Raw genomic sequence first — 26202 nt, 5'->3', positions numbered from 1 at the left:
TCCCTTAACCCTTGTGCTATCCTAGGCACTTTAACATTGGGAGTTGGGTCATCTGGACCCACTAGACAGTGCTCTGAACCTTTTTTCTTCAATGATTTGTGATCTTCACTGGTGGCCATGGATTACATGAAATCTTTCCACCTTTATCCACCTTTGTCATGGTAGGGAGAACACGTCAATGTAAGGGTGGAGTTATCTAAGATAGCACAAGGGTTAAGGAAGCCGCAGGAGCAGCAAGGGAACTCCAAGACACACCAGTGCTCTCTTTAAGATGCCCTGTCTGCCACCCTCTATGGGCCCAGACTACAGAAAAACCCTCAGCAAGTGGATGTAACAAAGAAATTAACAAAGAACATTTTCTGATCCTGAATGATAAATCTGTCTTGGGTGTTTTACCAACTTCTAAACGCAGCTTTCTTTTGCAAACTGGTAAAAAAAAAATTTACACACAAACATATTTCAATCGAAACACTGACTCAAGGAAAAAAAAAGAGTGGAGGAAAGACGTAAAGACGAGGATAGATCCCCAGTCAACGTTTGGCCTTGATACATGACTCGGAAGATCTTCGACACAAACAATTGTGAAATGGATTCTTGCGAATTTTTGAAACCAATCCCTGTCCTGTGTGAACGCCAGTAGACTGTGCACGCTCTGACCCCAAAAGACAAGGTTCTTTGAATTCTGTCCCTTGTGGTTTGTTGCATCTAAAACGCAGAACCTATTGTGAATTTTTTGTTGTTTTGTTTGTCAGAATATTGTTTTCAGTCTTTGGTATTCAAACCTCCGTGAAACATAATTGGAATGCACACACCCAATATGCAACAACCAAAGTAGAGGAGACGCACAGGAGATATTGGATTGCTTTTCAAGTGTTTGGATAAACCGTGGCTGTCTGGAGTCTCTGGTATGATTACAAAGAAACAAGAGATCTCTGAAACTTTTCTCTTTTTTTATTTATTTTGTCTCATAAATAATTGGAAATATTAGAGAATGATGTAAAATTGGGATTGTCGAAGTGTGTGGATCAACCCCCCGCACCCCGGAAAGAAATAATGCCGTCTTTTAAATCAATCTTCCTCCCTCGGGGCCCCTAACTCAGAAAGCAACATCCACCCCAAGTAAACAACATCACAAAGATGAAAAGAGGACATGTGTCAAATACATATCATGTTTTCGGCTTTTGGAGAAGCAGGGAGCGGTGTTAATGGATCAGGGACCCCTCCAAAGCAATTACCGCCGCAATTCCCCCAGTGACAAACAGGTGTCAAAAAAAATCCAAACCTCAGAGGTCAGATTTCATATTCTGTCTGCTGTTTGACTCTGTTGTAAACCAAGTTGGAAATGGAAGAAAGGGGGCGGGGTTGTTCAAACCGCAGCTCTTACAGGCAGTCATTACACACTGATATCAGAGGCCTTTTTTGGTTTTGGCTTATTTTATTCGAGGTGTTGATTTGCTGAACAAATTATTTGCTGTCAAAGGCTTAAACTGTGTTCAGTATCCTAATTTATTTCAAAATTACATGTTGATCTAGGAATTCATGACATTATGTTCTGGGTGAATCTCCACTCCCACCTCTTTTTTTAAAACTTTAGTTATCCTGAATTAGGGGAGAAGCTACACAGCCTTTGAAACAAAGTCTTTAAAAATTCAAATTTCAAAAAGGGCAGGGATTTTCCTAATAAATGCATCAAAATATTATATCACTCATGGTTTCACCCTTAAAATCGGACAGTGACACCTAAATAATACACCTTCAACACCAGAAGCGCCATTTAGGTCTATTTATCACTGACGAAAACCCAGTAGGAGCCGCAAAGTTCAACTCCACCCTTTAGCAAACTGAAACACTGTTTTGTATTATTGTTACTATTATGATGACTATAAATGAATTGTTGCTTTTTAGAATACATAAAACAAACATAAAAAGAAAATGGACTTTTTTTCAAAATCTAAAATATTTTATAACTTTTGACAGAGATTCACATGACATATTTTCAAAATAAAAGACAATTTGTTTAACATAAGTTCAGCACATTGCCACAAATGTAGAAGTATTAAGTAGTATAATGTCAGCAGTGATTTTTTTTTGGTGCATCTCGCTAAAAATTAATAAATCTAAATTACTTAAATTAAATCGGAGCTAATGAAGTGTGTTTTGAACCATAAGGCACACTTAAAATCCTTGAATTTATGTAAAATCCATCTGATAATATAGTGCGCCTTAATTTTCATTGTGCTATTTTTGACCTTCAATTGATTTTCTGTGGTACACAGCACCCAAAAATCTGTCAAAATATTTTACTTAGACTTATGGTACTTACTGTCCTTCAACTGTTTGTGAATGACTTTAATAAATTTGAGGTTAGTTTACTCTGCGTTTTTTTTCCTTTACAGTTATTTCTACAAAAATAAGTATTTTTTATTTAATCAGAGAGCCACAATGGAGGGGAAAAGATCCACGTATGGCTCCAGAGCCGCAGATTGCAGACTCCTGGTTTACACATTGATTCTGATGCAGAGGGAGGCGGCTTTGGATTTAAAAAACAAAAACAAACAGTAGTATTTGTTGACTTAACCGCGGTGATTCTGTGGGTCGGAAAGCTCTGGTGCTAAAGAGTTAAATCTTATTGAATTGTATGTAATGGTGCTCAGAAATAGAAACATTTTTCATTATTATTATTTTTATTACTATTATGTCAGATTACCACTGGTTTGCACAGCTGTTAAACTTCTTTACAAATTGAAATCCTAAAAGTGTAATTTAAGAACTCTCTTCTGGCACAAATGTATTAAATAAAGAGTTAACCACACTGTAGAAAAGTCCATTTTTTTGGGTCAGTTTTGTGGAGTTTTTTTTACACACTCGAACTGACAATTCAGTCAAAAAGGTTGATGAGACTCTGAGGACCGATTTCACATCAAAAGTCAAACTACTGTAACCCCTCAGTACCTGGACCAGATGTAAGGGGGATAGTTTTAAAGTGGGGATGTTGTCCTTATTTTTAAATCAGTTTTTCTGTGTGTTTTTTTAATCTGCAGCCTTTTGGGGTGCTTTTTCTTTTTCTATAATTTATCTATAAAGACCCACTTTTTTAATATGTTTGTTTTTATATTTTATGGAGGAGTATAATAGTGCGGAAAAAAGCAACAAAGGTCTAGAAATGTTTTGAGTATAATGCTAAAAAACCACATGGATTCATAACAACTAAACACTGTCATAACACATAAATAATCCATAGTAGTTCTGTTTCTATAAATGTTTTTTTTTTTAAATCTTTTAAAGTGACATTTTTTGCTTTTGGTAATCTTAAACGACTAGATTTTTGATCGGATTGGAAGAAAAAGGTGGCATCGCCTAAACATCCTTCCAGCACAATGCTAATTGCTTCAATATCCTTCATTTCTCCCATAAAGCTTTGCTGCTTTTGTGTTCTTGAAGTAATCAGTGGACCTTTAATGGTGTTTTTGAATACATCTGGTTTTAAAGGGATCTACTGTTGACACTGAGCCATGACTGAATGTCTGTTTTCCTTATCAAACCATTGAGTGTCGGGAGTACGCACCTTTAAAAACAATTCCTCTGGCATGTTATAGCGCGCGGCTGCAGAATGATCATGTACCGCATGCACAATATACTAGTTTCTTTATGGCTTTCCCTCTTGATGGATGAGCGCTCTGCAGCGTAGTTACATGGCAGCTATAATGACCTTAGTCAGTGGCGCTGTTCCGGGCCACGGCTTTCGATTCCTTGTAAGATCCCGCACCCACATTACGCTCCCCGTAAGCAGAAGCTGTAGCAAGGTCGTCTCAAATCACTCCCATCAAAGCCGTGAGTTCAAACCCAATGCATCCACTCCCTATAAATAAAGCTTAGCTTGCCATATATCTTCGGAGTGGGTGGGATTAGAGTGAACAGAGTGGAAATATATTTCTCCCTCTCTTAATGGATCAGTCAAACATCACTCTCATGGATGGCACAGATGGCGTTTTTGTGGCCTAAAATGGGGAGGGGAAGCATCATTAGCATTGAAGACATTTTGGACAACAACAAACACCAAAGATGATTGCCTGATAAACTCCATGCACTGTTAAAATCGGCCTGTCAAGTCTTAAAGGCTCAACAGAAAACGCCCACGGTTGATGCTGATAACTGCAAAACAGGCTTGTTTAGCTAACAGTCACCATCCCAAATCCCTTCAATTTCACTATGTCTTATCATCAGGCCAATAAACTGGCAGGCAAGGAAAAGTAGGGCACTTTGAAATAAGGGCTTGTTGTGTGGCATCTCCCACATGGGAGAAAACAGCTTATAAACGCTAGGTGCTCAGCCATCAGGAGGGGCTCTGTAGAAGCCGTTGTGACAGTGGATGAAATGCAAATGCACACGCCGGCAAAGTTTACAGCCAAGGCGCGCACGCACAAGTGCCGCATAACAATAAGACATTAATTCAGACGAGCACACGTCTAAGCGAAAGACTAATGCCCAAAGGTGGCAGACCCTCTCCTTGTCTTAAAGGTCATGAATGATGTCTATGTCTCTGAAAACATCAAGTCTAGACAAGGTTTGGAAAAAGGATATTTTCTTGGAAGGAGACAGTATGAGGCGGCCGGTTCTCTCGTTATAGTTAATGATTAAATTCTGTTGAGGTTAAAGACCCATTTAAAGCTGTGCATGGTTAATTATGGAACCAAAAAAGAGTATCTGGACTTTATTTCCTGCACTCGACTGCCTGCACATGCCATTAGATTGGAACAAGTAACAACATGTGAGTCTGTTTCGGAAATTATAGTTTTGTAGGGAGGAAATACCCAATTATTGAATCCTTGTTAATCTAATGTTTCAGCACTAAAAGTCAAGTTATTCAATTTGAAGCACAAAAGTAACACAATTCAAAGCATTTTTGTTTCATCGTCTACAAGTATGGTATGTTGTTGGGAGTTACTGGTACACTTAGAAGCCACAAGAGTTTTTGTTGTCATGAGGGACACACGTGATAACGGGCGGAAGAGGTTGAGCGGTCGACCTCTATTTGGAAGATTACAGATTCGGTTCCAGCCTTGCCTCCCCATGTGTCGAAGTGTCGTTGGGCAAGACACGGAACCCCACATTGCTCCTGGTGGTTATAGGTTGACGGCAGTATTTGAGCAGCTGCCATGAATGTGTGTGTGGGTGAATGAGACAGTGACTGTAATATGCTTTGGGCCTTCTAAAAAGGTAGAAAAGCACTATACAAGTATACTCATTTAGCATTTGTACAACCATCCAAGGATGTTATGGCTTTTTGTCTGATGATGGTACTTGTGACCTGTGATCATGTCTAACTTAGAAGTGCAGATGAAATCACTTTGAGCTTTAGCTGATGTGGAGTTGGAGTCTTATTTCATGATTCATGAATTCAATTCACGAGTTCAGATCCAAGCAAAGAAAAAAAAAGGTTTAAAGCAATAACAGTTTGTATGTGACTTTAAAATATGATGTACCGTATTTTTGGGACGAAAAAGGCACATTTAAAAGTTGTACATTTTTTTTAAAGTGTTCCTTATGTAGGAATTCTTGTTGTTTACTGACCTGGAACCAATTTTGTATGGAACACGCACTTAAAAATCTCTCCAGATGTTTTAGTACGACTTTTGTAAGCTACGATGTTGAAACGACTGATGGATTGTTGGAGTATTATGGGTAGTCAGGAGCCTGACAGAGTAATACATACTGTGCTTCAACATGATGGAGTGCAAAAGTGAGAGCTTTGTTTGGCATTTGATGTGTTACAACTGAACATTGTTGAGTTGTTCTCTCTGCAAAGACTGATTTTCGCAGATAAAAGAGACACAGATTGAGAACACACAGTTTACCCTTCTGACCGATTTTGGGTAGTGTAGTTAAACCACAGTTACCGGTATGTAACTGTTGTTTCGTTTAATGCGATCTACAACCTGATTGGCCTTGCTTTAACCAAAGAAAGATGTTTTCTTTTGTACAATTACAAAATTACAGCCTTTAGCTGTAATTTCAGGTCAAGTCTTAAAAGCCAGTGATGTTGTGGAGCTAACCAAAAGAATAAGCAAAGTAATATTGTTTACAAGTCCTAAAGCTCAAGTCCCAAGTCTGTGCATGTTAGACTTTAGCCCTTTCATTCATCCATTTTTATTAAACCTACTTAATTAAGGGTTGAGGGGGCTTTTCCAGCCACTGTCAGGTGAAAGCAGCAACACCCTGCCTCTTTGGAACACACAACCAGATCTATGAGATAATCAATTTAGTCACTGAAAACTCCGTGGGTGGTTTCTCACCTCAGCTCGGGTCCTCCACCAGGGGCCTTGGAGCTTGAGGGTCCTGTGCTGTGTCTGTGCAGAAGCTGTTCCTAGCACTGTGCTTTTCTGGACTGAGAGGTCTTTCCAGGTATCTGTTGTAGCCACTCCTCCAGCTTGGGGGTTACTGCCCCGAGGGCTCCAATTACCACGGGCACCACTGTACCCTTTGTTTTCCATGCTTTCTCCAGTTCTTCTCTGAGTCCCTGGAATTTCTCCAGTTTCTCATATTCCTTCTTCCTCATGTTCCCATCGCTTGGCACTGCCACATCCACCACAACAACTTTCCTCTGTTCTTTATCCACCACTACAATATCTGGTTGGTTCGCATTTACCATCCTGTCAGTCTGGATCTGGAAGTCCCACAGGATCTTTGCCCTCTCATTCTCTACCACCTTCGGAGCTGTTTCCCATTTTGACCTTGGGGTTTCCAGTCCATATTCTGCAAACATGTTCCTTTATATTATTCCAGCCACTTGATTGTGGAGCTTCATGTATGCTTTACCTGCCAGCATTTTACACCCTGCACTATGAGCTGTTTCAGGTGCACTTGGGTCTTGTCTGGTGTGGTAGATCTGAGCCTCTATTGCTCTGGTGCTCAGGGCTTGTTCCTGAGCTGCCAGGATGAGCGCTTCAGTGCTGTCCTGTAGGCCAGCCCTTTCTAGCCATTGGTAGGACTTCTTGATATCAGCCACTTCAGTTATGGTCTGGTGGTAAATCCTATGCAGGGGCTTGTATTCCTCTGCTCTCCACTGCCTGAGACATTCACTGAGCACAATGTCAGTTTTGGCTTTGAGCTTGATGTAATCATGCATCTTGGATGTTTCATCCTAGTGGCTCCACACTCACTATTCCTCGGCCTCCTTCCTTGTGGCTAGCATAAAGTCTTAGGATGCTGTATTTGGGATAGAACCCTCCATGTATGGTGAGGAGCTTTCGTGTCTTAACATCCATGGTCTGTATCTCTTCCTTTGGCCATCTTATTATTCCTGCAGGGTATCTGACAATTGAAAGTGTAAAACTGTTTAATGCCCAGGTCTTGCTCTTGCCATTGAGCTGGCTTCTCAGGACTTGCCTTACTCAAGGTATGGCGATGGCGACAGTAGTTGCCATAGATATGATGACTCAAAGCGACTTACTGTTTACTGGTTTTTATCATGGTGGCGCCCGTTTCAGGAAGCAATGGTACTTCCTATTTGGGAACACGCGAAGGATGGGATTGAGCTGTCCATTGTTTTTACAGTCAATGAGCTGTCCTCAATGTCTGCTATTGTACCTTCCGGGAGTGAGACCCCTCCTGTCTGAACTACCTTCCCTCTGTTTGTCACCATGACTCCATTTCTCGAGCGCAAATGACATCCCAATGTCAGCACTGTAGATCCTGGTGGTGTAGATCAAGGAGCCAATGTCACACTCACTCTTAACATATAGCTTAATGTCATTATATCCCTTTGCTATCTTGTGGGATCCAGATGACCCTACCCTTACATTGTCTGTTATCCCTACCAGGACAATGGTGGATAAAGGTGGAGAGGATTTCATGTAATCCATGGACACCAGTAAAGATCACAAATCATTGAGAAAAAAAGTCAGGTGCACTGTCTTGTGGGGTCCAGATGACCCCATTCCCAACTTAACGTGACTTGGATAGCACAAGGGTTTCAGAGGAGGTGACTGATGGTGGCCCCATTTCTGAGTCGGTATCCATAGCCAGTCTTGTTGATGATTTGGATGAGGGGGTTCAGACCCATGCAGAACACTAGTGCGGACAGAGCGTCGCCTTGGTATGTGCATCATTTGATGGACACTTCTGCTTATATATAGCTGCACCAACAGTCTTTGTCATTAACTTCCTCCCAAAAAAGGAAAATTTGATTCAAACTGACTGACGTTAATTTCAACACTATGTGAATTTTTGCCCTAGGCTTGTGTCTCTGTAACACTCATTTTATCATCATGGCTATGCCAAATCAATAAGGCAAAGGTGGAAGCATGATCTGCTGCCAATTTTATGTGAAAACTAAAAGTTATCCTCATAAAATATGTAGCTTAGAGTCATTCTTTAAAGGAATTTTAGCATTTAAGATCTTACATTTAAAAGAAACATGGTTTTGAGTAGGCAGTATTTTGCAATTCATTTATTTTAATGGGATTATGATTCTAAAAAATGTCCTGAAGGTCAGCTTTGACTTAGATAGTTTTTCATTTTTATAAACTGTACATTGTATCACATATACTGTATATTTATTTAAAGTAGATGTTGATAGATAATTATAAACAGCCTAAATACCGGAGGATTCTCTTTTTAGGGAAAAAACTGAGTGAATTTGTTATGAGTTAAATGTCAAAGTGAGAAAAATCGCTCAAAGCTCTCCTCCTTAACAGTTTCTCACAAAGTGGCAGAATAATGAAAATGTGGTGCAGCACTGTGTGATTGTGAATTGGAGGAGAAACTGCCACTCATTAACAGGAACCTTTTGACATTTGGAGAAAAATGTTTACGTATATTTGGCAATTGCCTTGAGTAATGTTCCCAAGCAACTATTCCGAACCAAGTGATGTTTTGGGACCAGTCCTGGCTGCTCCGATCGTATTTGAAGAATGAGGTAAAATGTTGGTGTAGTTTATTACAGATGTCTGTAATAATAAATGTAAAAAAAAATGTTGTCCCATGCCGACTAACATTCAATCTTTGTTTCAAAACAGAGTTGCTGTTAATAAATATAAATTGAGAGGAATCCACAAATTCTGTCAACTGAAAATAAGGACAACATTAAAATCGATGTGTATCTCAGTAAAGGGTGTCACACTCTGGAACAATTTATCGGTCAACATGAAAACTTGTAAAAATCTTGTTCATTTTAAAGTTATGTTTAAAAGATATATAATGAATGTGTACCAAGTTGCAATGTAACAATGATGAGTATGTGTATTCTCGGACTTTGAAGGATCATTACCAAAGTGGTTGTTTTGTTTTATTTAGTTTTATTCTGTTCTTGTTTTTTTTTTCAGCTGAGGCATCTTGTTTCCTTTATAGGGGGTTTGGTGTTTGGTCGGAGTTTTTGGGCATGTCTGTCTGTCGTCATCAGGTGTTTTTTGTACGTTAGCGTTATTATGTCAAATGTTTAATTTCGTTGTTTTGTTGTTATGAGTGTTGCTGAGTGGGGGTTTGGATTTTTATAAGCTTTCGCTTCTTCCATTCCCCTTTCAAATCTTATTTTCCTAGTCATGTATTGACTTATATTTTCTTTTTCCAGGTAAATGTTGCTTTGATTTGAAATAAACTTGTTACTACTACTACTACAGGAACTGACCTCAAGGCTTTTGCACGTGTGTGCTGAAAGGAAAGCAGCGCCATTTATACAGTAAAATAAAGTTTCTCCTCGGAAAGAAAAAAGTACAGGTGTTGGGTGGGGGGTCCTGGCTACCACTGCTGCTTCGGCGGGGGTCTTGGTGTGGGGATTACACAAATGAGTGACTGAATGAAATGCTTTACATATGATGGGTTGTATGGATAAGTGTTAGATTTATGTAATTATAATTTGCTTACACGCTATTATCACCATAATATGATTGTCTCTGTAGTGCTGATTGTACATGATATGATGTTCCTGTACTGCTTGATTGAATGACCCACTTATGTCATCAACCCCGGCCACCAATAAAACCAGACTGGATACACTGGGAAGGCAGAAGTCCTCTGTTACAGTTCGCGCTGTAACAGACCGATTCTCCTTCTGCAGAAGTCTAGCAAAAGTTTCTCATCTCCTGTGTGTTGAGTGTGAGTGTTTGTGGACATGTAATGCCCAGCTACAGTGGCTGTTTTGGTCCAGTTGTTCCGCCACAAGCACAGAGCCAATTCAGACTAAGAAATCTCAGAGTAAACCAGAGCTCAATCTGACTGAAAACTAACCTAGACTACCTCAAAAGATAGATCCGAGAGCGGTTCCTTGCCCCTGACCAGGGTTTGCTTGGATGCATTCAGGCTAAAAATCTGTCCCGGATTATCAGGGAAAAAGAACTGGTTCACTTTAAGCGAACCAAATATGTCCAGTCTGAACACACCCTGAAGCTTTAGGTCTTCTCCTGTTGCTACTGGAGGTAAGTTTATACCAGTAACCAATTAAATTGCAGATTTAAAGAGCAGAAAAAACAAAACAAAAAGAAGAATGATGGGTGGGGAACCCACTTTTACCTACAAAGACAACCTGTCTCTCTTCTTTTCTCTTCTTTATTTTGTGAACTAAGCAATCGTGATCTTTTTAAAGGTCATTTCAACCGTTTCTCTCATCTTCAAGTTTCATCACCGCACAAAAAAGCAGAGCAGAGTCTTTGCCTTAGGCATTGGCTTTTTTATATTTCATAATCACCTACACAGAGCTTGGCCAGCGAGGATTTCTCACACTAATACATTTTTAATTTTTCTGTTCTGAAATTAAGATGCATTAAATATACCACTTATTAACATGAGGTTTACAGCAGCAGTTGAGAGGAATAAACGGTGGATGCTTGACTAACCCTGTGTTTTGGGACCTGGATTCTTGAGGGTTTTTTTTTTTTTTTTGCCCTTTTCATGTGTTCTGCTTAGTGTGTGTGAGCGCTAATAAGACACAGAATGCTGCCGAGGAGACTGTTTACTTAAAAAGTTGAAGAATTGTTGTGGAGTGCTGCCGCCTTGTCCTGCCGTGAGGACGGCTGTGCCTGTTCTCAAGTATTTACCTGCTATTATGAAAAACGAGGGATAATTATTACCCAGGGTGCACTGGGGACAGCAGTCATTACTGCCACTTCCTGTTCCTGCGGCAGTTAGCTGTTACCCTTCGTGTTGTTCACAAAACACCTGTGCCAGGCACCCCAGGCTCCAGCAAAGGAAAATGAGAAAATGAATATTTATAAAGAGGAACAGCTTCAGACTAATCACCAGAGCTATAGCAGCTACCTTCAGCAAACATAAAAGAAAATACAACATTTTACTATTAATGTGCTTAAGAAATATCTGTTAGATAATTACATTTTACTTTCCCCCCCAAAAAAGGGATTTTAACTTAATGCATTGTTTTCACGCTGGTTTCTTAGATAGCACCTTCTTTTTTTGCCTTGTGGGAAAACCCATAAGAGCTCTGGCACAGACCAGTGAGTGTGACGTAACCCCGGAGAAAATGCCTTGCTTCAATTCTTGGAACCAGTTGGTACTTCTTATTTGGAATGCAAGGGGGGAGGGGTCACTTAGTACAGTTCGCATAAAAAAAAATAAAAAATAAACCAGTGGACCAAACATGTAGTGTGGACCAAACCAGTTTTCCCCTAACGGTTGCCAAGACAGATAAGAAGAATAAGGCGGCTTTGAATCTGGATGCACAATATTTAATAAATCTCTATTTGAAACTTTAAAACCCTGCTTTAACCCTTGTGCTATCTTAGATGACCCCACCCTTACATTGCCGTGTTCTCCCTACCATGACAAAGGTGGATAAAGGTGGAAAGATTTCATGTAATCCATGAACACCAGTGAAGATCACAAATCATTGAAGAAAAAAGGTTCAGAGCACTGTCTAGTGGGTCTAGATGACCCAACTCCCAATGTTAAAGTGCCTAAGATAGCACAAGGGTTACATATGATTTTAGTCTCATTCCGTAAAAATCAATTATTTTATCCTAAGAATGAAAAACGTGAATATTTCTGTCAATCACTATTGCAAGAAAACAGTAAAAAGTTGCAAAGATATTTTCTAAATTAATTCCCAAAATGAAATGTTTTGGCAAGATTGGCAACCCAAACTAATATTTGACATTTTTAAAAACTACTTACTATTGGTGTAAACAAATCTTTTTTCACTTTCTACAGTTCTTTGTGTCCTTAAATAAAAAAAAAAAAAAACCTGAATTATTATCAAGACGTTTCTATATAAATGGCTGTAGAGAACTGGATAGTGGAGATATCCTTCTACAGAATCTTGCATCTTTGTGTACCTAGTCTTTAAAGCAGAATGATCTAATTGGAGACGGCTTAGGTACAGTTTTTGTTCTGTAAAAAATATCAAGATGCATCCACTTCACGCAAAAAGACAAAAAGGCTTTTGTTCTTTTTTAACCAGCAGTCATGGGAGTGCTGCAAAGCAAACACAGCAGCTTATTTTTTTCAATAAGCCCTACCTCCCCACCTCCTCTGGACAAAGTCCACCCTGAGGTATTTCCAGCTGTGAGAAAGCGTCCCATGCAGCGAACGTTCTACTATCTTGGAAGTGCGAATGAGCAGCCAAGGGCAGAGCCAAGTGTGAAAAATCGAAGTATTTGGTTAAAAGCTTTATGACTTTGCAAGGTCATAAAACTTCTAGATTTTTGTCACTCCTCCAAACTTAAATTTCCCTCCAAGGATACAGAGGTGTGGATGTGAATAAGTGGGATTACCTTCCGCTTCTAATTGTTGTTCTGTTAAATCGGGTTCACAAGATGTCAGGATGTATGGGTAGATAGCAGGCCATTAAAAATAAGTCTGTATTTCAGTGTACGAATATAAACATTTCAAATGATGTTTCTTTAATAATAATAATGAATTCGATTTTTCAGACGCTCAAAGCGCTTACAATGTGTTCATTATTCATTCACTCCTCATTCATACTTGGGGATGGTAGAGGTATGGCTGCCAGTTCACGCCCGTTCCCTCTGGCCATCTCACCGGGACATTCATACGCAGGAGGCAGGGAGGGTAAGTGTCTTGCCTAAGGACACAACGACAGTTGACTGGGGGGAGCGGGAATCGAACCGCCAACCCTTCAATCATTGAATGACCTGCTCAACCTCCTGAGCCACTGCAACCCCATGATTATGATTCTAATCTGACCGCATGTTGACTGTTCACAGCAAAATCTTCAAAATGCCAGCACGAGTCCTCAAATCAACTCCAGGCCTTTTATCTGCTTCACTCATAATGACATAACAAGGGAATTGCCCACACCTGCCCATGCAATAGCATGGAAGGCAATTGTCCAATTACTTCTGAGCCCATGAAATGAAGGGATTGTGTTTAAAAAATGATTTAGTTTTTCACATTTGTATGCAATCTTTTTGTTCACCCGGGGAATAAAAGCTGAAAGTCTGCACTTCAATGGCATCTGAGTTGTTTTATTTAAAATTCACTGTGGTAATGTACAGAAACAAAATGAGAAAGAATGTGTCTCTGTCCAAATATTTATGGTCCTGACTGTACATCGTACTTTAAGTCATACTGTCAAACATGGTCCATTTTTTAACGTGTCACGTGTAAGACACACTAAGAGAGGCGTGAGATTCAGAGATAAGTCAGTCAGTCAGACTTCATTAATTGCAGTCACAGTAACTCCAGAACTTGTTGGTAACTGTCTACAAATAAGCCACTTTAGAAGCGTTAGCGTATTAACAATACCTGTAACTTCCAATATTGTTAGCAACACGTAAAAAAAAAGACTGATACCCACTGATTGTACAATATATATCTGGACGAATCGCGTGTGACGTCACCCATAGAAAATGCCTGGCTTCATGTTCCAACCAATAGAGTTCCATTCAGTCACCATTTTTTCGCGATGTGTCCTTCGCCATGTTAGAACCAGGAGTGAGACAGTTAGAAGCCCACTTTAGAAGGCCTCACCCCGACCACTGAAAGCAAGTTTGGGATAATCTGTCAATCAAATGCTTTGAACGTTCAACGCGAGCTTACCTACTTTTATTGAGGCATCTGATTGGTCAGATTATAAGTTGAATAATTTTGCGCTACAGCGGAAATACCATGAAAAAAAATCAAGAACATGTCAATAAAAGGTAGTAGAGCAAGGATGGTTATTCTGACGAATGACTGGGTAATAACTGTTTATGTCCCACTAGAAGTCAATAAGATTTGGACTTTTTGGTACCAGCGGCTGCTTTCTATTTGCAACGCGAGGGGGGAGGGGTTTTTCAGTCCAGTTCTCATTGCTGAGAACTCTAAATGCTGATACGGATAAAATAAACATTACTCTGACAACACTAACTCCAAACCTTGTTAGCAAGACGTAAGAAAAAACAGTCAGAAACCACTACATTACTAGCTGTGTTAGATTGTTCACAGCAACACCCAACCTTGTTTGTTACTGATAAAAAAAACCCCGCTGTGTACCTCTCAAAATCACTTTAACATTTTTTACACACGACCAACATCAATCTGTAAATAAGGCGCGATAGATAGATAGATAGATAGATAGATAGATAGATAGATAGATAGATAGATAGATAGATAGATAGATAGATAGATAGATAGATAGATAGATAGATAGATAGATAGATAGATAGATAGATAGATAGATAGATAGATAGATAGATAGATAGATAGATAGATAGATAGATAGATAGATAGATAGATAGATAGATAGATAGATATTAGGACATATTGCCCCCCTTGACTCCTTTTGCCAGGAAGTATCTCGGTGCCTAGTGGAGCATGACACTCTGGCAAGATACCCTCAATTAACCTGCTGCGCTTCGGCCAATGACATTTAGGCTCAAAGGTGACCTGAATCACAAAGCAGGCTGCCTCCTTCTGTCTGCGGGGGTGCCTCTCCTCTAATTGCCACCTCAACGGTAAGCAGAATCTGAATGCAACAGGGCCGCCCGCTCTCAACGGCCACTTAAGCAGATGCCAGGGATGCACTTGTGATTTTTTTATGTGCATGCTTTTGTGCAATATGCTCCCCACCTTGACGCGAACTTCCCCACACTGCTGCGGGCAATCGCTCCAGCTCTCACAGCACCTCCGACTGAAATATTCATTCTAAAAAAGATGTTTACAGCAGATGTTTTATTTTGATAGTTCCAAGCCTGCTGTTAGGAACCTTCATATTCATGGCGGCAGCTATGTTATGGTAACAGAATATGCATAAAGCTCTCTTAAATCCAGATGTGGATTGTCTCACTGGTTTTGTGTTTTTCTCTGCTGCTGCTAGTGCCACCAAGTGGTTGGACGATTACTTTGAAAGGGATGACTGAAACACAGGTCTGCTCTTTTTTTCTCTTGGTTTTCCTGCTCCTCAAAGAAACGGCTCCATTTGCCTTTTTTTGAAATCTACCATCAACTATTCATCTACATCACACAATGGAGACACAACCACATGTGGGTCAGCTGTTTATAAATTACCTCCGAAGTTGATGACAGATGTGCCTCTGATTGTTGAGTAGGGGGTTGATTGAAAAGCGGTCCACCTGCATCCCTTGTACTCTGCCTTTTATGGTTTCCCCCAGGGTCCCGCGGGACGGGAGTCAGACCGGAGAGTCGTGAGTGATAGACGATGCGACCTGCGAGAGATGAAAAGGAGCTGCCAGGAAGGGGAGGATGTTGCGAGGCGAGAGGTTACACACATTGAAACACCATTTCCCGCACGTCCCTGCTTTTACTCCGACCGCCCAAGACCAGGACATGAAAAATGGCTCCCATTACAAAACCGACCCGGATGATCTCTGCTGTCAACCAGCCCGTCATATAACTGTGACCATATTAACATGGCTCTACCTTTTAACCTTCCCCCACAACCAAACCTGTGCAATCACCCCCCCCCCCCATGCACCATTAAAGTCATAAAGACCATCAAGAAAGTTGATAGGAGACCAGTGGGGAGCATCTAGATTTATTTCCCTCTTCCTCTGCCTTGCCTACTTCCCCCATCCTAACCATAAAGATTACACCTTTTCTTGCCTTCTTTACTACCCACCTTTCGTCTTTCTGCACTCTTTTCCACGACCTTTAAAGCATTTTTGTTTCTTAACTATTCCAATTTCTTTCTTTCTTCCTTTCTTATGAGTTCATTTTCATAAAATAATGGTTCTCCAGTGTTTTCTTTTTTATTATTCTAAATTGTGGTCAAGCTAAAGTTTTTCTACATAACAACAAATATCTTTGTTCTTCTGTACTAGCATTGCATTTGTCTTTGATTTCTTGAACGGACAGCAAAAGTCCAGATCTACAGCGATGTATGACCTTTTGATTGAAGACCCCTTGTTTGAGGTCTTGCAAGCTGACCAAACATGCTACTACCTGAATCAATATAAAGCTCCTGAAGAGACGCAGGGAAGGTACCTTCTTCCTAACCCACCTTTCAGTTGTGTTAATGCCTGTGGGCATTGGAGTTTCCCCTGAATGCTGGAGTCTGTGGGAAGGTCAAACAAACCTCGTCTCCACCGGTATTTTGAGCATTTCCATTATAAGAAGGACCCATTAAACCGTACCGAGCCATACCCGTTTTTGGCCCCCGGTGGTTGTAGGTCCGTAGAAAAATGGAACGGTTAGGGCGAAGCCGCTGTCGTCAAATGAAACACAATGATTAGCTGACAGTCATTACTCCAAAGAGCCACAACGGAGGGAAAAAAGAGCCAATTGTGATCCAGAGTCTCAGGTTGCAGACCCTTGGCCTAGAATCCTCATGTGGCCGTAGAACCCTTATCAACTCTTTTCATGTAAATCACCTGACTATTTTGAACTTCTGCACTATAAGGTGGTCTGCTGGTGTGAAATGAAGCGCCTGGAGTGCTGCAAAAAAGGAACAAAAGCATAGAAAATTTGGGGGAAAGTGAACTTCAAATGTGCACTTTAGGGTCTTCATTATTTAAGTTGAGAGTATAGTTCTTAAGGAGATTTCAATATGAATCAAAGGTCTACTAACCCTTGTGCTATCCAAGGCACTTTAACATTGGGAGTGAGGTCATCTAGACCCCACAAGACAGTGTGCTGACCCTTTTTCTTCAATGAGTTGTGATCGTCACTGGTGTCCATGGATTACATGAAATCTTTCCACCTTTATAATAATAATAATAATGGATTGGATTTATCTGCGCTTTTCAAGACACCCAAAGCGCTTACATTGTGTCCATTATTCATTCACTCCTCATTCATACTTGGTGATGGTAAGCTACGGTTGTAGCCACAGCTGCCCTGGGGCAGACTGACAGAGGCGTGGCTGCCATTTCGCGCCTACGGCCCCTCTGACCATCACCGGGGGATCGAACCGCCAACCCTTCGGTCATTGGACGACCCGCTCAACCACCTGAGCCACTGTCGCCCCAACTTTGTCCTTTGTCATGGTAGGGAGAACACGTCAATGTAAGGGTGGGGTCATCTGGACCCCATAGGATAGCACAAGGGCTAAAAAGATGCCAAAAATGGTTTATGTAACTGCTAAAGTAAGCTCATTTCCCATGATCCTCATGGTAATCATTTAACTGTTTGGTTTATTATCATTTCCATGTGTTGTTTTCAATACATACAGAGAAGCGTATGCATTACTATAATATACTACTATAATAACTTAAAAAAAGTTTTATTATGGTTTTATTCAACTAAATGGTTTGCACATAATGTGAATTTGTAAACAGGGGACGGCCTTGTGAGTGATTGGAATAGCAACCTCAGATTAAAACTGTGTTTTTATGTTCTCAAAAATACCTTCATTAGAAATAGTTTGTCATTTGAGGATACAGTTGTGGCCTAAATTCTACAAGTTTTTTTTTTTTTTTCCAGTTTTATGTGAGCATAAACTATTCTTAAAGCATTTCTAATTTTAGAGTGGCATCAGGGGTCAAATAACATTTTAATCAATCTTAAGTTCTAACATATTTTTATTTAAGAAAGAAAACGTGTTAAAATTACTTTCAAAGCAAAACTATTAAATATTTCTGCAAAAGCGACTTTTTATTAACCAACAGAGTTTTGCAAGAATGCAATTTAACCTTTGGAATTTTCTCTAAATTATTAATAAAATGTACTTTAATTCAAGTGCAGAAAACGTTTCTGTTAAAAACTTGGTTTAGTTTTGCAAAATTCGCTTTAACAACGAGATATAATATCTGCTGTAAAGCGTGTGATTTGTCAGTTTTTCCCAGTTTGTTTGTGTTTTTTTTTTTTTATAAACATGTTCACTATTTGGGTGATTATCTGCAAAAGTGGGGGAAATTTTAAAAATCCAACCAAAAAAAGCTTAATTTTTTTGTCACAATTTATTTAACAAATCAAAAATGCATGAAAAAAAAACATAGTTATGAACGTTTCCTTTTTTTTTTTCCTTAGATGTCATTCTTACATACGTCCTAAATATATTGTACATATAGGGCAGATGAGATTACATTTATGGAAATGTCATCTGTTTGGAGCAGCTAAAACATACTGCTGTAAAAACTCCCTCTTTGTTTAAAACATGCAACTAAGCATTCATAATTATGTGTGTATGGGTTTATAAAAATTGCTTCTTATCATTTTTAAAGCAGCAGGCTTTCATGCAGCAAGCAACGGACATGTGGTGTGCATTCAAGAAAGCACATTCTTGTGGTGGGCCTGGTGGATGGCTGCCTGGAGCGTGGAGCGGGCCTCCCTTGGGGGGTCCTGGCTCGTACCTGGGGTTGGGGTGGGGGGATGCCCAGCCCCCCTGGGTGGTGATGAGGTGCTCGTCTGGGGCTGTGGGCACCCCTCTCGGGTGGGGCCCGGCACTCTCTTTCCCACCATGCTTCCCTGCTCTCTGGCTCTGGGGGCCTGCTGGCCCTGGCCTGGGTGGCAGACGTGGTCACCCGAGGGGGCGGTTGTTCTCTGCCTGCTGCCGCATGGCGTTGGGGGCTTCTGGCTGCGGCGGCTGCTGTGGCGGGGGTCTTGGTGTGGGGGTGGCTGGTCAACCCCCCTTCCTTCTTTTCAGATTCCATTATCCATTTTAGAAGAACATAAACACTCAACTTAGCACAGGTGTTAGCTCACCTTTGCACTAATAGTTTGCGTGATTGAATGAAATATCTCACACTAGTTGGCTTGAAGGCATAAGTATGCATGTGTGAACACTATCTGTATTGTGTACATATTGGCATGTGGACATTTTTGCAGCTAGCAGGTGTGTTTATAACATTTGAGTGTGTGTGAGGACAGGCCCCGCCCCTTTGAGATTTGTATTCTATCTGAACCTTACCGTAATGATAAACATCCAGTAGCTTGTTGCTTTATGCTGCTTCATGGTTTTACCCCCCTCCCCCTTCCTATGATCACCTATCCCTGACCATCCTATCCCCCCCTTTTCTAACATCCCTCTCTCTTCTTCCCTTCTTTTCCGCCCGGCCCAACACAAAAGAATTTCAAAAACAATTAAAATGAATAAAGTTTGGCCTCGATTACAAAAGGGGTTTATTCAGACATACCTCTGGTCTGTCTGAAGATTAATAACCCTTTTGTTGAAGTAAAATATGTCCAACATAAGAGGCCTTCAGCTGTCATCTGTCTGCCCAGCTGTTGGACAGGACAAGTTAAAAAAAAAAATATAGAAAAAAAAAACAAGAAAGCACATTCTTAAACACGTGTTTAGTCCATAATGTTCACACTGTACAATTCTTTTCATTTCTTATTGTTTTTACTAGCACATAGCACACCTAGACTTGGTATAAAATGTCAAAGTGGTGTAAATCCCGCAAATCCTGCTCCAGGCTTTTTCTTTCACTGCTCTGTTCCGATAAATGAAGGACTTAGTGCCATATAATCATGGCCGGACACAAACTGGAATTATTAATTTCTCCTTCATGATCAAACCGTTGGCACTTTCATGAATTAAATTGTATGTATTGCCTGTAACCTGTCATAGAAACTTGCATAGCTGCGTGTGAATGCGAAAATTTTGATTGCCATCCATCTTCCTCCGCTTATCTGGGACCGGGTCGCAGGGCGGCAGTCAAAGAAGAGATGTCCAGACTTCCCTCGCCCCGGCACCTTTCCCCAGCTCCTCTGGGGGGACCCCAAGGCGTTCCCAGACCAGCCGAGAGACGTATGCTGTCCAACGTGTCCTGGGTCTTCCCCGGGGCCTCCGCCCAGTGGGACATGCCCGGAACACCTCTCCATGGAGGCGTCCAGACCAGGGGCCTCATTTATAAACGTTGCGTACGCACAAAAGAAGGCGTACGCCACTCTCTACGCAATAGTTGAGATTTATAAAAAGCAAACTTGACGGGAAAATGTGCAGTCCTTCACGCAAGCTCTGAGCCAGGCGTACGCACAAAAACGGGTGAAATGAGAAACGGCGACACCGTCGGCAGATGGAAGAAACACGTGAAAGTGAAAATGACAATACTGCCTCTCATAAATAACATGAAGACTTCACAAAGCAAGTCTTACAATTAACAGCCTACACGAACACCCGTTTGATCGATCAGCAGTGAAACAAATAAAAAAAAAATCAAACGAAAATTACAACAGAAATTCAAATGAACACTTATTTGCAGAAAGAAAAGTGAAATATGTTCTGCAATATTGGCATGTTGTGCAATTCATCCTCATAAATAATATAGTTAACAGAACGAAATAATGTACAAAACTGATATTCCCGTCAATGTGTCCGTCTGGCGGAGCAGATATAGGTGCAGATAGACAGACAGATGGATAGATAGAGAGAGATGCATTAATTTTCCACTGGGGAAAGTTGTTTTCATAGTAAAACATTTCTTCGTAAGCTACGGAATTATGGTATTCATGCATATGCCTTTAGTTTGTTTTATTTTTGATAAAACAATGTATGGCGTATGTCTCAACCATTCAGAAAGCAACAAGAAATTACTTTTGCGCTGATCAATTTCCCTTTTCCACGTCGATTATTACCGACATCTGTAGCTTGTCAGATGCAATTAAATGGATGGAAATAAAATGCCTCAACACAATGCGTAATGACGCACAATGGCTGATCTTGCACTCTTAGAAGATGTGGCAAATGGAAGAATTCGGAGTGAACGCATCTTTAGACAGCAAGAAGACTTGCTGGCAAACGAGGACGAGTGGCTTATGAGCCGGTTCCGACTTCCTCGAGCCGTCCTATTGGAGCTTTTGGGGGTGTGTCACCCGGTGCATCTGGTGCGTCGGTGTTCCCCTTACGCCTCAGTCACCACTCCACTTAAGGGATTCCCCAATTATTGCCGCCAGTCTCTCATCAAGAGGGGTCAGCTCCGGTGTCCCCCCCCCGTGGCAGACACACTCTGGCGATGCAGCGCTAGACGTTTTTTTGCATCGACTTTGATGTCCGACCATTTCTTTTTAATTTCGGCCACGGTCCGAGGTTGTGAGGCTACAGGATTTACGGCGTATGTCAACGTTTGCCGCTCAAGTGCCTTTTTGGCGTTAGTAATGCCCACACTGTGCCCTCCAAACAACACTTTTCTCCTCTTTTCCACCTCGCCAATGATAACTTCTAATTCACATTGAGTGAAGTTACATTTTTTTTCATTTCCTCTCTGTGTTTGCCATGGTTTCGCAATCAATGAATATTCATTTGTGGGCGTTTCACGGACTATTTATGGGCAACTATGGGCGTGTCATGAAGCCGCAAAAGCTGCGCTGCATTTAGAATTGGTTGTGATTTATTAAGGGAAAGATGCGTAGGTTGTGCATGCGCACGGTTTTATAAATCCGAATATTTCTGTGCGTACGCAAATCCTTCGCAAAGTTTTATTAATGAGGCCCCAGATGCCCGAACCCCCTCAACTGGCTCCTTACGATGTGGAGGAGAAGCGATTCTACTCCGAGCTCTCCGTGGGTGACCAAGCTTTTCACCCCATCTCTAAGGGAGCGCCCAGCCACCCTGTTGAGGAAGCTCATTTCAGCCGCCTGTATTCAGGACTTTGTTCTTTCGGTCATGACCCTGACCATAAATGGTACTAAACAAGTATTGGAACGAAGATCGACCGGTAAATTAAGAGCTTTGCTTTCTGACTTAGCTCTCTCTTCACCACAACGGACAGATACACCGACCGCATAACTACGGACTGCATTAAACCTGCGGCTTATGGGTTTAACTGCAGTTTAATGAAATCTACAAGTTTTTTTTTCCCCCAACACGTACAAAATCATGACACAAACGGACAACGCTTCAGCAAAAAAATCTAACATTTGTAAAGGAAAGTAGGAAAAAGTTTGAATTGGAATTTTAATCAAACTTGTGTGAGTTTGTGTCTCCAGCAAAGATACGGTTTGCTCCACATCTCGGTTGGGGTTGTTGTCCGCACGACATCGGCTGTTGTTCCACACCAAATTTGATTGCGTAATGTTCAAAACACACATTTATGCACGTTTACGTAGACCTTTTATTGGAAGCGACCCTTTGAATTCGCGCTGCTGAGGGCGGTGTGACTGTCATCTTAAGGAATAAAGCAACCAGCAGCAAAACTAACAGACACACACAATCAATAATTTTTCAAGATCCCCGCAAAGGATTCATAAAAGAAAGAAAGACTCCCTTAAAGTTTTATCAAAAATGAAAGCACAGTACTTTGGTGAAAAGCAGAGTGGGATGGCAGTCTCATCTCAGATGCAGAATAGTTCAAGAAAAACAAGATATCAGACTTTGGAGACGTTTTTATTGTTGCATTATATTTGGGGGCAGATTCGAAAAAATGCATGTAAATACTTAAGAACTGTATCACACCTCTCCAGGAGATGGCAAGGAGAACTAAAAGAAAAATATTGGAGTTTAGCTTAATAAATAAAAGTTGCAAATGATTTTCCTAATATTTACTAAAATTGGGGAAATTTAGGCATACTGTATGTATGAGACTTTCTGAGAGCTCCAAAAATGACCTGTTTGTTAATCAAAGTCAAAACCTTTGAATGAAGGAAAGAGTCATTCACATTAATCAGGAAAGAAAAAGTTACAAATGGTCGGCCAGTTGGCAATTAAGAAGACTAAACAAATGAAACAAAAAAAAGCCATTGGTGCACCCTAAGAGAAAGAGACTTTTCTATGAGGCTGAACTGAGCACAACTAAGAGGTCTGAAGTGAAAATGTTTGTTTCTAGTTCAGGAGTTTGACCGAGGCAGAGCTGGGATACAGGTATCAGATCCTCAACCACTTGAAACCCGATTGATGTAACATCAAGAGGAAGGTCGTATTCAAGTTGATTAGTCTGTTCAATAAACCCAATCTCTGTAGCCCGACGATCGGTGTTACGAAGTTGACAGGTGAGAACTCTCGCCTGGTTCAAATGCTGGCTGCATGAGGCAAAATGGTGGTTACAACCAGATAAAGGCACACCTGTGCAATAAGCCTGCTGTCTAAGCGTTGATTTGGCACACCCGTGAGGTGGGATGGATCATTTCAGCAGAGGAGGACTCGCTATCACAGATTTAGACAGATTTGTGAACAATGTTTGAGAAAAATATTTATTTTGTCTTTGTAGAAAATGGTTTAGATCTCCGAGTTCACCTTTATGGTGTGCTGTCCTTAATAGAAGGCCAGCCGCTTCCTTTCCACAGCATGTTTGCCCCTTGTTCCAGATGTGTGGGTGGTATTCTCAGCAGATGTCCAAACTGACACAGCTGGCTCCAGTTTTAAGAGAATGCTGAGGAAACAGCTGCTGATGTGAGCTTCATCATTAATGACATCCACACGTAATGAAAAATTAAAAAAATATTGCATTTAACGAACAAAAAAGAAAATCGAAATATTTGAAATACACGGTAAATACATTTAAATTCAATTTAAAATGACTCAAAATTTTGTTTTTATTAAATAAAATTGCATTTGGATAAAAACTGATTTTAATATAAAACCTCCAAATTAAATTCCTTTAAATTTAAATAATAAAATGGACTGAAGTGCAAAAAGCTTTGTTGTTTTATCCCAAATCAGTCATAGACGTGCAAATAATGTTCCACCAATGCAATTCAAATGACTTGTCATTTGCTCAGTTTGGGATTAGACAGACACAATCAGTAATCGGGAATTGTTTCACATGTATAACATATTAGTGACTGTTTAACAGCATTATTGGTGGAGACAGAAAACAGTCTTCATACTGAGAAATCAAGGATGCAGCCTTGTTGGAGTCGTTGCACATTTATGCCAAACAAATTTGATCAGAAGCAACCTCCAGGCAATGACACAAAAGAAAACTGTGCAGCAGGAGGAAGACAAACAAATATGTGATCAAAGTTAAGGAGGATGTCTCTGTGTTGAGCTTTTCATCTTCTTCCCACTGCTCGACAACAGCAGCCACCAATCAAACAACAATCGCGTGCGGAGGCATATTGTTCAAAGCCTGAAAGAGATGACCCCCTCATCACTGTGGGTACGTCCAAATTTTGGAAAAGAATAACAGATGGACACATTAGGATTAATAAAACTCCAGCAAAGAACATCTGAAAACATTTTTTTCTTGCAAGCAAAAGCTGCATTTTCCCCTTTCACATCACATTTAAATAACAAAACCCAAACTTGGATCATCAAATTTGACGACGGAATAGTTATTAAAATTACCCAAATTGGCCTTTGCAATTCAAATTTACAATCAAGAACCCCTAGAGAGATAATTGTATCATCTCCATATTCATCCGAGGCCACGTCAACAAAACCATTCACCCCTGTAGATGAATATTCCTGCATTTTTTGGACTACAGCAACTCTTTAAGGGTATAAGCCATTGAATGTAATTTCAGTGGATTCTGAAGTGGAGAAAAGCAGCTTTGCGCCATTATACAACACTTTAATGTACCGTATTTTTCGGACTATAAGTCGCCCTTTTTTTCATAGTTTGGCAAGGGCTGCGACTTATACTCCGCAGCGACTTATATTAGAACTAAATTGAAATAAATACATTGTTAACCCTCCTGTTGTGTTCATTTGTGAGGAACAGAGATGATGTTCCTGGGTCAATTTGATGTATTTGGTAAGTTAAGTGTTAAGAGTATGTTAAGTGACTCAGAGAATCAGCAAACCTTTTTTTACAGTAAAATCTTGAAGACTAAAAACATAATATTCTATTTTCCAATGATTTCATAGATTCAGAAATGCAATAAAAATGACAACTGTTTCTACAAATACAGGATGAAAACAGAGTATTAGTTGGCCTATGATGCTTCATGAAAGGAATAAATAAATAAGTATGAGAAAGAATTACTGTGAAATTATGATATAAACAGTCTGCTATGATTGTGTCATATGAGGTTGTGGAACTTATTATATCTTAGTCTCAGATTTTGTCAAATAAATTTCCCATCAAAATGCGACTTATAGTCCAGTGCGACTTATCTATGTTTTTTTTCAACTTTATAATGCATTTTTGGGCTGGTGCGACTTATTATTATTATTATTATTATGGCCCGCAGCAGTCATAGACTGCAAGGACCATATTGTAACTGGTACGAGGGTCGAACACTCAAAAAGTCCAAAACGTCAAAAAAACGCGTCAAAACGCCAAAAAATGGGGTCAAAAGTCGGCCAAAGCACACAACGACACGACAATTGTGTAACGCAACAAAAATACACACACACACGCACAACACCAACGCACAAACGTCAAAATTGTAGTCGCAAAAATGACGACAAAAGCCCAAAAAAGCCCTCAAAAGACAGGTTTAAAGCCAAAAAGACATGCCCAGCCTATAGTAAAAGACAGGCCGCATTGAAATACATAGGCCACCTGACTGCAAAAACTTCTATATTGTTTTTCGAATGTTTTTTTATTATTCTTCTTCTTTCTAACGGATACTTTGAGCTCAAATTTGACCCCCGCCACATACCCGAAAACTCACCAAAATTGGCACACACCTAGGATAAATTGAAAATGAATTTTCGGCAAAGAGAATGTCACCCCCCCCACGACGATGACATCACGGCGAGCGTTCCCGTAAAAAAAATGAATGGGCCGAAAATCGCTTATGGGGCCAAAAAAAAATATTTTGAAATACAGTAACGAAACCAAGACACGCGTGTTGGAAATATCCCAAAGAAGCTATAAAATTATTATGGGATGTCCACACGACCTACGGCTTGGCGGCCATTTTGTGGCGAACTCAGAGAAATGGCGATTTTCGTGTTTTTTGACAATATGGGAAAACAACACTTTTGTTCAAGCGATTTTCACGAAATCGGACACACATGCCACTAGC

The 26202-nt window shown here is 40.4% G+C and overlaps 1 long non-coding RNA gene across 1 annotated transcript in view; it reads right to left on the bottom strand.

Annotated features, from left to right (window-relative positions):
- The window catches only part of LOC144989322 (uncharacterized), a 49904-nt gene extending 34056 nt beyond the window's left edge, over window positions 1–15848 (bottom strand). Inside the window, exon 1 of the long non-coding RNA XR_013653464.1 lies at window positions 15457–15848. This is a non-coding gene — a long non-coding RNA (uncharacterized LOC144989322). The remainder of the gene's footprint in view (window positions 1–15456) is intronic.
- Window positions 15849–26202: the final 10354 nt, after the last annotated feature.

Source organism: Oryzias latipes, chromosome 23, assembly GCF_053564925.1.
Source record: "Oryzias latipes strain Hd-rR chromosome 23, Olatipes_Hd-rR_3.1".
NCBI lineage: Eukaryota > Metazoa > Chordata > Actinopteri > Beloniformes > Adrianichthyidae > Oryzias > Oryzias latipes.
This window is presented reverse-complemented; position numbering and strand designations above follow the sequence as displayed.